The sequence below is a fragment of the Ricinus communis genome, chromosome 4 (assembly GCF_019578655.1).
Source record: "Ricinus communis isolate WT05 ecotype wild-type chromosome 4, ASM1957865v1, whole genome shotgun sequence".
In the NCBI taxonomy this organism is placed as follows: Eukaryota; Viridiplantae; Streptophyta; class Magnoliopsida; order Malpighiales; family Euphorbiaceae; genus Ricinus; species Ricinus communis.
Genome location: NC_063259.1, coordinates 9,408,239 through 9,420,843, shown reverse-complemented (window position 1 = coordinate 9,420,843; position 12,605 = coordinate 9,408,239). Strand labels below are relative to the sequence as shown.

Genomic DNA, 12,605 nt, shown 5'->3' with positions numbered 1-12,605 from the left:
GAGGATCCCAATGCACATATCTCCAACTTTTTAGAGATTTGTGACACATTCAAGATAAATAGAACAACCGATGATGCCATTAGGCTGAGATTGTTTCCATTTTCCTTGAGGGACAGAGCAAAGAGATGGCTGCAATCTCTTCCACAACAGACGATCACTACCTAGAAGGCGTTGGCCGAAAAATTTTTATATAAGTATTTTCCTCCCGCTAAAACTGCTAAACTTAGAAATCACATATCTTCTTTTATGCAGTTTGATGATGAAAGCATGTACGATGCATGGGAGAGATTTAAAGATCTTTTTAGATGCTGCCCACATCACGGATTGCCAGTGTGGATGCAGGTTCAGACCTTCTACAGCGGGTTGAACCTTGCAACGAGGCAGATGGTGGATCTTCGCGGCGGTGGGCGCTAAGCGATGGGCGCGGCGGGCTCAAAACTTGATAGAGGAAATGGCCATGAACAACTATTAGTGGCAATCCTCTAGGAGCCGACCAGGAAAACAGGGAGTGGTCAACCAAGTGGACTCTACAGCAACCTTAGCAGCTCAAGTGGAGCTTCTAGCCAAGAAGATTGACCAACTCCAGATGTCGATTCATGCAGCGAACATTGGCTGCGAGTTTTGTGGTGGCCCGTATTACAGTGCAAACTGTACCGCGGGAGGTATGTTTGCTTCATCCTCTACTACTTTTCCATCTAATTCTGCTATGTCTTCTGATGTTGAACAGGTTGATTATATGGGGAATGCCCCAAGGTAGCAGAACGATCCTTACAAAGAATACATACAACCCTGGGTGGCGCAATCATCCCAACTTCGGTTGGAGGAACAATAACGCTTCGGGGTCCACTGGTTTCAGAGACTTCATCAGCAACATTCGGTGGGCTGCACAAGCTCCTCCTCTACCGTAAAAGAAGTCAAATTTAGAGGAGCTTATGATGAAGTTTGTAGCGTCTACGGAGATGAGGTTCCAAACCGATAGTGCACTTAGGAACCAGCAGGCCTCGATTCAGAACTTGGAGACCCAGATTGGCCAAATCTCTAAGATGTTGTTTGAAAGGCAGCAAGGAGCGCTCCGGAGCACCACTGAGTCTAACCCGAGGGAGCATGTGAACGCCATCACTTTGCGTTCAGGTAAGTTAGTTTCGGCTCTCCTTCTAAGCCCTGTTTTGATGACGCCACTATTGATGTGCAGGTTAAGGCAAGCAGTAAGGTTAGGGAACCTGAGGGATAAAAGGTGAAATCAATTCCAGTCAGGGAATATCAACCTAAGTTTCCTTATCCTGCTAGAGCTAAACAAGCAGAGGCGAAAGAGCAGTTCGGTAAGTTTTTAGATATTTTTAGACAACTGCATATTAACTTGCCTTTTATTGATGCATTGGAGTAGATGCCGAAGTATGCTAAGTTCTTAAAGGACATACTTAGCAGAAAAAGGAAGTTGGAGGAGGTCGCCTATGTTCAGCTTAATGAGGAGTGCTCAGCGGTGTTTCAAAGCAAGTTGCCAGAGAAACGTCACGATCCAGGGAGTTTCACTATTCCCTGCACTTTAGGTAATTTATGTGTTGATGATGCATTAGCTGATTTGGGGGCTAGCATAAATGTCATGCCCACTAGTTTGTTCAATAAGCTAGGTTTGGGGGAGGCAAAATCCACTAGGATGTGCATTCAATTAATGACTACATTAAGCTTCCTAGGGGAATTGTGGAAAATGTGCTAGTTAAGGTAGATAAGTTCATATTTCCTGTGGACTTTGTGATTTTGGATATGGACAATGAGCATGGTGTACCATTAATTTTGGGGAGACCTTTCCTTGCCACAGTTAGAGCTAAAATAGACGTATTTGAGGGGAAGTTAGAACTTAATGTAGGGGACGACTGTGTCACTTTTAGTTTACCCTCATTTGATAGTTCTTCCACCGACCATGTTCATGCCATTTGTTGTATTGATGGAATTGATCTTGCATGTAATACACAACCACAAGATGTACAAATGGATGATGCTATACATGTTTCTTCCCCTACTAGTATGTGTTATTCATCTAAAAAAAGTAACTTGTATCAATATGAGACTTTGTGCTGTGATAGACCCGAGAAGGGTAGTTGCAAGTTTTTTTGACAGGTCACTTAGCCGAAATTCGGAGTGGATGAATGGACATCCCAAATCGGTCTAGAGAGTACCTCCTTGGTCATCTACTGCACACATCGGACCTTTTCATTGCGCTTATATGCCTCGAGCCCCAACTTACATTGAGCCTACCTTCTTAATTTGCCCGCGATGCAGGAATGCTGATCCAGAGTCCAGCTAGACGACTCGAACAAAAAGAAGCGCCTTCGGGAGGCATTCTCGAATCTATTTTTACTTTCTGAATTTTTGGACATTTTTTTTATTTTATTTTATATAGTCATTTGCAGTTAGATATTTCAGTCTGTTTTTAGTAAGTTTGATTTTGAGGAGATGCTATCTTATTAAACCTTTTACTAGATGTTGCTTGGAATGTGTTTATTCTTGAATTTTGCAAGAGTTAGCCTACTTGATGCTCGTACGTAATTTTGAGGACTAACATATTTTGGAAGTGTTAAAGTACACATCAAGGGCGATTATCTAGTAGACTTTCTAGTTTTTATCTCTTTTGCCGTCTTGTTTTTCTCTTAGTTTTCTAATTTCTTTTATGGACTTCCATAATTAACTTCATTTTACGTATTTTATTCCTTTTATTTTGGAGTGCCTACCTTGTTCACACTGAGGACAGTGTTTTTCATAAGTGTGGGGTAAGTACCGTAGATTTGTGCAGGTACCAATTTTATCTTTGCTATTTTTATCTTGTTTTAATATCCCTTATTGATTGAGTCCATTCATTATTACTGTCCTTATCTTGAGTTTTGTTTTAATCGAGTAGTTAATGATTTTCTCCTTTGAATGGATTCCCTTATAGCTTTTATCGAACCTTGTTGGAAGAAGGCAATGGACGAATCTCTTAATTACAATCCAAATGTAAAACCGGTATTTTTCCTTAAATTCTTCCATTTTACTTTATCTTAGATATAGAACAACGTTAATATTGTTGCTTATTATTGTGATTATTTGTTTAAACTTTGGTTTGAGAATTCATGCAATTTTAACCCACTCAAATGGTGAGATTTTGAGCCAATTGGTGCATCACTATTATGCTCCCTTTTCTTTCATTAGTGAGCATTGTACAGAATCTCTGTTTCTAGAACTTGCTTTACGATATCTTTTGAGATTACATGAATTGTTAATAATCGTGAGATGATTTGGGCACTTAGGATTTACACAATTTGGCCAAAAAGCCTAACCCTGTTTTTCCCTTAGTGAACCAATTTTGAGCCTTAGCCTTTCCTTTCGTGATAATAATAACAGTAACACTCATTTTATCACTTCTATTCATTTGACCATTCTTTCTACCATTGTTGCTGGAAATTATGTAAGTTTATACTGCATTTTATTTTGGATCAATCTGCAATCATATATTTCACTAAGTTGCTAGATTTTTCATAGATGCTCCCTTCAATTAAAGAAAAAAAAAATTTATTCAGTCTTATTGTATGTGTCAATAACCAACAACCCCTACATAAGCTATTGTAATATATATACATAGTATATATATATTCAATAAAAAAAAGAAAAAAAAAAGAGTATTAATTTAGTTCATTGAGCATCATCTTATTTTTAGAGCAACTTAGTGTACATTTTGGTACAACACTTGATCCTTCGTTACTTTCTTGCATTACTTGCTTAACTTCCAGCAACTTGTAGCTTACTTTCCATATTTATACGTACCCTACCTTAACCCCATTACAACCTGGCTCAAGACCCTTTGATCATGATTATTGATTATTTCGTAGTAGTGGAGATTGGATCTATAAGCAAGCCTATGGTAAGCACTTTTTCTGTATTTTTGCGTTGAGAGCTTGGCGATCTTCTTTCACCTATATACACTTGTGTGTTTTGAGTGACATCTTGTGAGGCATGGTTCTCAATTTCTCAATTTAGATGGTTTATCATTTTAACTTTAGCAACTTTATTAAGTTTGTTCTCTCTCTTAAGGATTTAGTGATTTGGGGATTTTGGGAAAAATCATTATGGAGTTTTGAAATTTGTTTTGAGCTAACCTCCTGCAATACATTGGATTGAGTTATTTGGTATCTGTTTGAGGAGTGAGTTGTTGATTGCTTGAGGAAAAGCAAAAGTTTAAGTGTGGGGTAATTTGATAAGCATCATACTACACATGTTTTCATGCCCGACTGTTTACATTTTTATGCATGATTATCCCGTTTTATGCTAGAATCACTTGTCTTTTGTTTTCTTTCTCGTTTCAGGTCATTTTCGAAGGACACCATCAATAATCGAGGGAAATACGTGTGATTACGGACCAAAATCCATCAAATTGGGTAAGAACTAGCACCCCGAGGGTTGAGCACGGCCTGGACTCCGACCATGCTGAATTACCAAGAGGCTATCCCCAATTGTGCCATTTCAACACGACTTCCGTAGCCACCACGGCCTCCAGCACCGGCTTGGGCATGGCTTGGAAGGAGTCGGCAACAGAGACTCCACAGTTGACCTTTGCTGGACTCGACCCTTGAATCAACTATATAGGCAATTTTGAGTTCTTTTGGAGAGGGGACGATTTTTGGACTCAATTCCAAGACACACACTTAATCAATTATTTCCTATACCTCAATTGTAGACCTTGAGAGATCAAAATTCATCAATTGTAGGGGGGATTTCACTTGTTCCAACATCGAATTGAAAATCAAGACAAACTTTGGGAGCATTCAAGAGGCAACTAGGGTTTGAGATTTTGAATTTTGCAATTTTAGGGTTTCTCATTCAGCTTGAAAGAGAAGGGTGTACATGCCTTTAATTTGTTTTTCCTTATTTTGTTCCCTAATTGCTTTAACCATGAACATGAGTAGCTAGATCTTTTGAATCCATTAGGGTTCACCTTTGTTGATGGATTATGCTTAATTGTTAGTTTTTATAATTGTCATTCTTGCAATCTTCTTGCTATTCAGTAATAAAAGTTTGATTCAGTTAATTTGAGACGTTGGATTAATTGTTTATTAGGTTGTTTCTTGACATTGAGAAATGCTTGTTACAACTGGACATTGAATAGTAGGCGGTAGTTAACACTTAGAGATAAGGTTGATTTACTCGCCGGATTAAGAACTAATAACTCTTAATAGTTTTAAATCATACTTAATGCTAATCTGTAGTAATCCGATAGGAAGAGATTCCATTAGGTTAGTGCAGGTTTAGGAATCGGGTAAGCTCGAGAGAGGAACCGGGATTCAATTCAGGATTTAGGCACGGGTAAGCAAGATCGGCAATCCATAAAATCCATCTTTAGAATTCCATCACTTAGGCTCCCTTTTGGGTTTGTTTCTCTCTTTGTAATTGTCTTTTGATTGTCCGTTGTTCTTTATTTACTTATTTGCACTCATAATCATTAGCTGGTACGTTAGAACTTCCACACCTTATTTCAGACTAGATAACATAGCAACAGTAGTAACTCTAGGTTCACCCGATCTCCAGGGATACGACCTTGATATTCACTAGTGCTAGGCTGCATCGGTAGGTTCACTGCCTTAGGTGTAGGTTGCATAAAGAGCCCATCATTGTCTTATATTGACAAATATACCCTTTTACGAGGTTGTTTTCTCAAATTCATAAATATACATATTTTATGGAGTTATTTTCTTATATTGACAAATATACCACTTTTATGGGGTCATTTTCTCATTCTAAGAATTTACCCCCTATTATAGGGTTATTTTCTCATACTCACAAATATATCACTCTTACAGAGTTGTTTTCTCATATTCATAAATACACCTGTTTTATGGTGTTGTTTTCTCATACGCATAAATATACCCATCTTACGAGGTTATTTTCTTAGATTCATAAACACACATTTTACAGGGTTATTTTCTCATACTCACAAATATACCCCTCTTACGGGATTGTTTTCTAGTATTAAAAAATATATCCTTTCTACAAGGTTATTTTCTCATACTGTCAAATATACCACTCTTACAGAGTTTTTTTCTCAAATTCATAAATATACACTTTTTTTGGGTTTGTTTTCTTATATTGAGAGATATTCCCCTTTTTACGGGTGTCACGACCTGATTTGTGGGCCCGTGACTGGCACTAGAGAATGGATAGTTAGAGCCACCAAAACTCGAAGTAAGCCTAATTAATTAACAATTCAAATATACATACATATACATACTATTACTACAACATAGCATTTCATTCACAAATCTCCAGCTGGATGCTAGCAAACATTCTATAATTTGTTACAGACCAAAATCAAACATAATATGCCAGGTACACTACTATTCTATAATTTGTTACAATATTGCTCTAAAAAATGTTTTTATTCTTACAAAGGACTTACAACAAACTGTTATTTTGGGAACTCCTTTTATCAATTTAATTACTCCTTTCAAAGTAACTATTGGTATCATTTTTAAAGCTAAAGATTCAAAGATTGTTTTTTCTTTTTTAGAAAAACCCAAGAAGAGACATCTCAATCTTATAAAAGCTCACTCAATTTATAATTTTGAGATAAATGCTTTGATTAAAGGAAAACAAACCCAGCTTTTCCACCTAAAACAAGATATGGGTTTAAAAAGAATCCAAAGCCAATTACAAAATGAATTTATCCAAAGAAAAATTTCTGATTTGCAAAAGAAAATTGAAAAAGAAGTTTATTCTGATCTTCCTAATGCTTTTTGGAAAAGAAAACAACATATAGTGGATTTACTGTATGAAAAAGATTTTAGTGACAAACAAATTCCCACCAAAGCGAGACCTATCCAAATGAATGAAACCCTTGAAAGCCATTGTAGAGTAGAAATAAAAGATTTAGAGCAAAAGGGTTTAATTACCAAATCCAGATCCCCCTGATCATGTGCACAGTCTTTTGTCTATTTTCTTTTCTTTTAAAGACTTTTTTTTTGGGCATTTGGCCTATTGCAGAATTATCTTGGGCTGCCATTTCTGGTTTTCAACCCAAGGGCTTTATAAAGATATCATTCGATGGGCTTAAATATCCTAAAATAGTCATCTTCGTTTGAGTCACCATCTAGATCAATTGCTGCTGAGCTGGTGCTGGAAGAGGAAGATGAAGCTTTAGATTTTCCTTTTGAAGAGGGAGTCTCTGACAACTGTTTGATCAATTGTAAGAAATCTTCTTCTGTTTGAGCCGCCGCTAGCTTCGGAATAATGAAAGACTTTTGTGCCCCGAAAGTGGTCTGTTCTTTCGAAGGTGGCAAGAAGCTATTTTTTGAAAGAAAACTTTGTACCATCTTTAGAGATAATTTTTCTTGGTGGTTGAATTTATCCCACCATTTAACTTTGAATCTTCGTTTCTTATGGAGAGAATGAAATAGAAGCCGCACCTTACAAATTAGTAGGAGAGGAGCTTGACAAAAATGTCAAGAATATTGTCCAGCAGAACAATTTCTCAAATACCTATCTTAACACAATAGGGAAACAGCTTGTTAGGATAGAAAGCAAAATTCAAAAACCTCCTACAGTCTTCACCTCTCCAATTCCCAACATTGGTCATCCAAGAGAGATAAGCCAAACATAAAAGCTCAAAAACCCAGTCTTCAAACCCTACTAGATCTCAAAGCCTAGTCAAGACCAATTTCAGAAGCAAACTGAGTTTGCTAGAGCAGTCAGGGAACAGCTTAGCAAATTAGCCACTTCTGAGTCCTCCAAAAACTTAGTTCCTAATACTCCTCAAAGCAGTAGGAATATCAGTGCTACAGATCAAGCCCAAAGTAATGAATCTAATGATTCAGAGCTTGAAAGTGTCACTGAAAAACATTCCAACATCAACAGATTGGGATGGCAAGCCCCTAGATTGACTTGGCATACTTCTAGGAATACTGCCCTAGATATAGGGATAGAAAATAGAAATAATATCTTCACCCAATCTAGATTCAATGCCTCTTCCGTCTATGAATGGAATATAGATGGAATGTCAGAATACAACATTCTTGGTCTCTTACAACAGATGACCATGGCAGCCAATGCCTATAAAACCCAAAGTGGTACCTCCGATAGAGCCATTGCTGAGCTCCTTATAGCTGGATTTTCTGGCCAGCTTAAAGGATGGTGGGATTACCATCTCACATAAGCACAGCAGCTCCAAATCCTAGGTGCCATCCAAACCACCAAAGAAGGGACCCCCATCTTAGATGAATTAGGAAATCCTATTGAGGATGCTGTGTCAACCTTAATCTTGACGATTTCCCTCCATTTGATAGGAGACCCTTCTCTTCTAAAAGATAAGAATGTTGAGCTTCTCAGCAATCTAACCTGTAAAAAACTTAGCAACTTCCAAGCTTATAAAGATACTTTCCTGACTAGAGTTATGCTTAGGGAAGATTCAAACCAACCTTTCTGGAAAGAGAAATTCTTAGCTGGTTTACCTAAGATACTAGGTGAAAGCGTTAGGAATACCGTAAGAGAAGCCCATAATGGCCAGATCCCTTATGATTTCTACACTTATGGTGAATTAGTTAGCCTTACTCAGAGGTTTAAAAGAAAAATAATAAAATGATTCTGTTTTGCTCCAAAGCTTGATTCTTAAACAAAATAGTGATTCTGATTCTGAAGAAGAAAATGATTTTCAAAATCTTGAGGTTTTTGAAAATGTCCCAGAAAACTTCATGAATGTTCTAAAAGAAATAACCTCAAGAAAATATTTGATTCAAATAAAACTCATTTTCCCTGATGATTTCCAAATAGAACCTATAGCTTTGTTTGATATAGGAGCAGTCCTCAACTGTATCAATTATGAGCTAGTTCCTAAAAGATATCATCAAGAAACTAAAGAAAGGCTCACCTCAGCTAATAGTTAAAAGATCAGAATTGCTTGGAAACTGAAGCTGCAATTCTGAACGATAATATTGCTCTAAAAAATATTTTTATTCTTACAAAGGATTTACAACAAACTGTTATTTTGGGAACTCCTTTTATCAATTTAATTACTCCTTTCAAAGTAACTACTGCTGGTATCATTTTTAAAACTAAAGATTCAAAGATTATTTTTCCTTTTTTAGAAAAACCCAAGAAGAGAAATCTCAATCTTATGAAAGCTCACTCAATTTATAATTTTGAGATAAATGCTTTGATTAAAGGAAAACAAACCCAGCTTTTCCACCTAAAACAAGATATGGGTTTAAAAAGAATCCAAAGCTAATTACAAAATGAATTGTCCAAAGAAAAATTTCTGATTTGCAAAAGAAAATTGAAAAAGAAGTTTGTTATGATCTTCCTAATGCTTTTTGGAAAAGAAAACAGCAGATGGTGGATTTACCATATGAAAAAGATTTTAGTGACAAACAAATTCCTACCAAAGCGAGACCTATCCAGATGAATGAAACCCTTGAAAGCCATTGTAGAGTAGAAATAAAAGATTTAGAGCAAAAGGGTTTAATTACCAAATCCAGATCCCCCTGGTCGTGTGCAGCCTTCTATGTCAATAAAAATAGTGAGATAGAAAGAGGAACACCTAGGTTGGTGATTAACTACAAACCTTTGAATAAAGCTCTAAAGTGGATTAGATACCCCATTCCAAACAAAAAGGATCTTCTTCAAAAGCTTCATTCTGCTTTTATTTTTTCAAAGTTTGATATGAAATCAGGATTCTGGCAAATCCAGATTCATCCTAAAGATCGGTACAAAACTGCATTCACAGTTCCATTTCGCCAGTACGAATGGAATGTAATGCCTTTCGGATTAAAAAATCATGAATGACATTTTCAATCCTTATTCAAAGTTTTGCATTGTTTATATCAATGATGTGTTAATATTTTCAAATTCTCTAGAGCAACATTTCAAACATTTGGAGACATTTTTCTATGTTGTTAAGAAAAATGGTCTAGTAGTTTCAAAGTCTGAGATATCTTTATTCCAAACGAAAACTAGATTTCTTGGACACTACATCTCACGGGGAACTATCACCCCAATTGAAAGGTCTCTAGCTTTTACTTCAAAATTTCCAGATAAAATTTCAGAAAAAACTCAATTGCAAAGGTTCCTTGGCAGTTTAAATTATGTCATGGATTTCTATCCAAATTTAAACTGTTTAGCAAAACCCCTCCATGATAGATTAAAGAAAAATCCCCCTGCATGGACTGATGAGCATACAAAGATTGTCCAAAGCATTAAAAAGCAAGTTTCTGAAATTCTATGTTTACACCTAGCTGATCCATCTGCATTCAAAATTGTTGAAACTGATGCATCAAATTTAGGTTATGGTGGAATTCTCAAACAAGTTCAAAACAAAAAAGAATGCATTGTCTAGTTTACTTCTGCACAATGGAATGATACACAAAAGAATTATTCAACTATTATGCATTTCAAAATTCCAAATTGACCTTTTAAATTAAAAATTTCTTTTAAGGACTGATTGTAAATCTGCGAAAGAAGTATTACAAAAAGATGTTCAAAATATAGCTTCAAAACAGATTTTTGCCAGATGGCAAGCCATTCTTTCCATTTTTGATTTTGAAATCGAATACATAAGAGGAGATTCGAATTCAATTCCAGACTTTCTAACCAGAGAGTTCCTTCAAAAACAGGAGTGACAATGCCAAGAAAATCGAGAGCAAAAGACAAAGAGGAAAAGCCAACAGCAAATACAAAAGCTGTTCAAAGCCCAAAAATGGAGATCTTACCCTTCTCTTCAAAGCCTATCAGAACCTGGACTGAAATCATCCAGGAAGAGATAGACAAAAATAAAGAAGACCCGGCCCAAAAGCAATTCCAAATTCAGGAGTGGCTTGCACAGTACACTCCCGAGTTTTTAAAGATGGTCGAAGAATATTCAAAGCAAGTAGTAGAGCTTTACCCCGAGATTTCTCCAAAGTCATCCTCCTCTTCAAACAAAGGTAAAGGTATACTCCCTATCCCTTTTTCAAAACCTGAGATAGCAATTTTTCCTCAAAATCTATCTTAGAGCTCTCAAAGTATTTCAAAGCCTAACTCACAAGAAATAGTTTTGTCACAAACAAAACTTTTCAAAACCAATGAATATGTAGAAAAGCAAAACTTTCAAAGCATTTTAACTATTGAGGAAGGATTCTGTACAGAAAGCCCCTCAAAACTAGTTTCAAAAATTTTCCATCAAGGATGGTACTTTAAACCCTGGAATAAATCAGAACCCCAATCTTACTACCAGTCTATCCTTGAGGTAACTGGTTCTGCAAAATTCAAACACTTCAAAAAGCATAAAGACCACAAAGACCCAACATATTCCACATGCACCATCCAAAGAATCCTTCACCCTTCAAAATTGGGAATGGATTTACATTCACCAAGATCTTTTCCAACCTCCCTCCAAAGCACCTACCCTTCAAGCCTAAATACATCTTTCAACTATTGGGATTACCAACAAGCTTGGTTTAATACCTTTCTTTTACAAAACGAAGGACATAGCCATTCTTGGCTTTTCTACTTCGACACAAGCACAATTCAAACTTCAAAAATCCCATATTGGTTTAAACAATGGTGGAATTTTTATGGCAATGTTCTAGAGACCATAATTCCAGAAATTTTCCCTTTGTTTAATCTTTTCAAAGCTCACTATAAACCCAATAAAATAGAAAGATGTTTTCCTCCCTTACTTCTATTTTGTTCAAACTTCTTTCTCTCCTAGGTATGTGTATGGTATTTCCATTTCAACCAAGCAGCAGATGGAGAAATCATCCTTGCCCGAAGATTCAAAGTTAAATGGTGGGATAAATTCAACCACCAAGAAAAAATATCTCTAAGGATGGTACAAAGTTTTCTTTCAAAAAATAACTTCTTGCCACCTTCGAAAGAATAGACCACTTTCCTGGCACAGAAGTCTTTCATTATTCCAAAGCTAGCGGCGGCTCAAACAGAAGAAGATTTCTTACAATTGATCAAACAGTTGTTAGAGACCGCCTCTTCAAAAGGAAAATCTAAAGCTTCATCTTCCTCTTCCAGCACCAGCTCAGCAACAATTGATCTAGATGGTGACTCGAACGAAGATGACTGTTTTGGGATATTTAAGCCCATCAAATGATATCTTTGTAAAGCCCTTGGGTTGGAAACCAGAAATGGCAGCCCAAGACAATTCTGCAATGGGCCAAATACCCAAAAAAAAAGTCTTTAAAAGAAAAGAAAATAGACAAAAGACTCTGCACCGTTACTTTTTTAAAGAAAAAGATTTCACAATGATGAAGCATGTCAGACAATTCCTGTAAAAGACGTGGAGCCACTCACTCCATTATCAAAAGCATCCAAAAAATGTGGAGCCCCTGACTCCATTATGAAGAGCATCCAAAGCAAGAACTATTAAGCCTCAAGCCTGAAGACCTCTATAAATGGAGGAGCTACTAAAGAAGAAGGCAGACTGAAAGATAACAAGAAACTCTTGTATTCTTCAAGTCATACCATTAGAAACATAGTGAGAAAAGAGAGTGTGAGAGTGATAATGAGAAACCACCTTCCTCTTGTATTCAACTACTCTTGTAAGTTATATTTTTTTTGTTTAAAGCTTTCATTTTAAAGCTTTTATTTCAAAGTTTGTATAT

General features: G+C 36.4%; 1 non-coding gene across 1 annotated transcript; it reads right to left on the bottom strand.

The window, feature by feature from the left end:
* Positions 1-219: 219 nt before the first annotated feature.
* LOC112535515 lies at positions 220-326 on the bottom strand. Its single transcript, XR_003079631.2, has one exon. It is a non-coding gene; the product is annotated as a small nucleolar RNA R71 (small nucleolar RNA).
* Between the last annotated feature and the right edge of the window lie 12,279 nt (positions 327-12,605).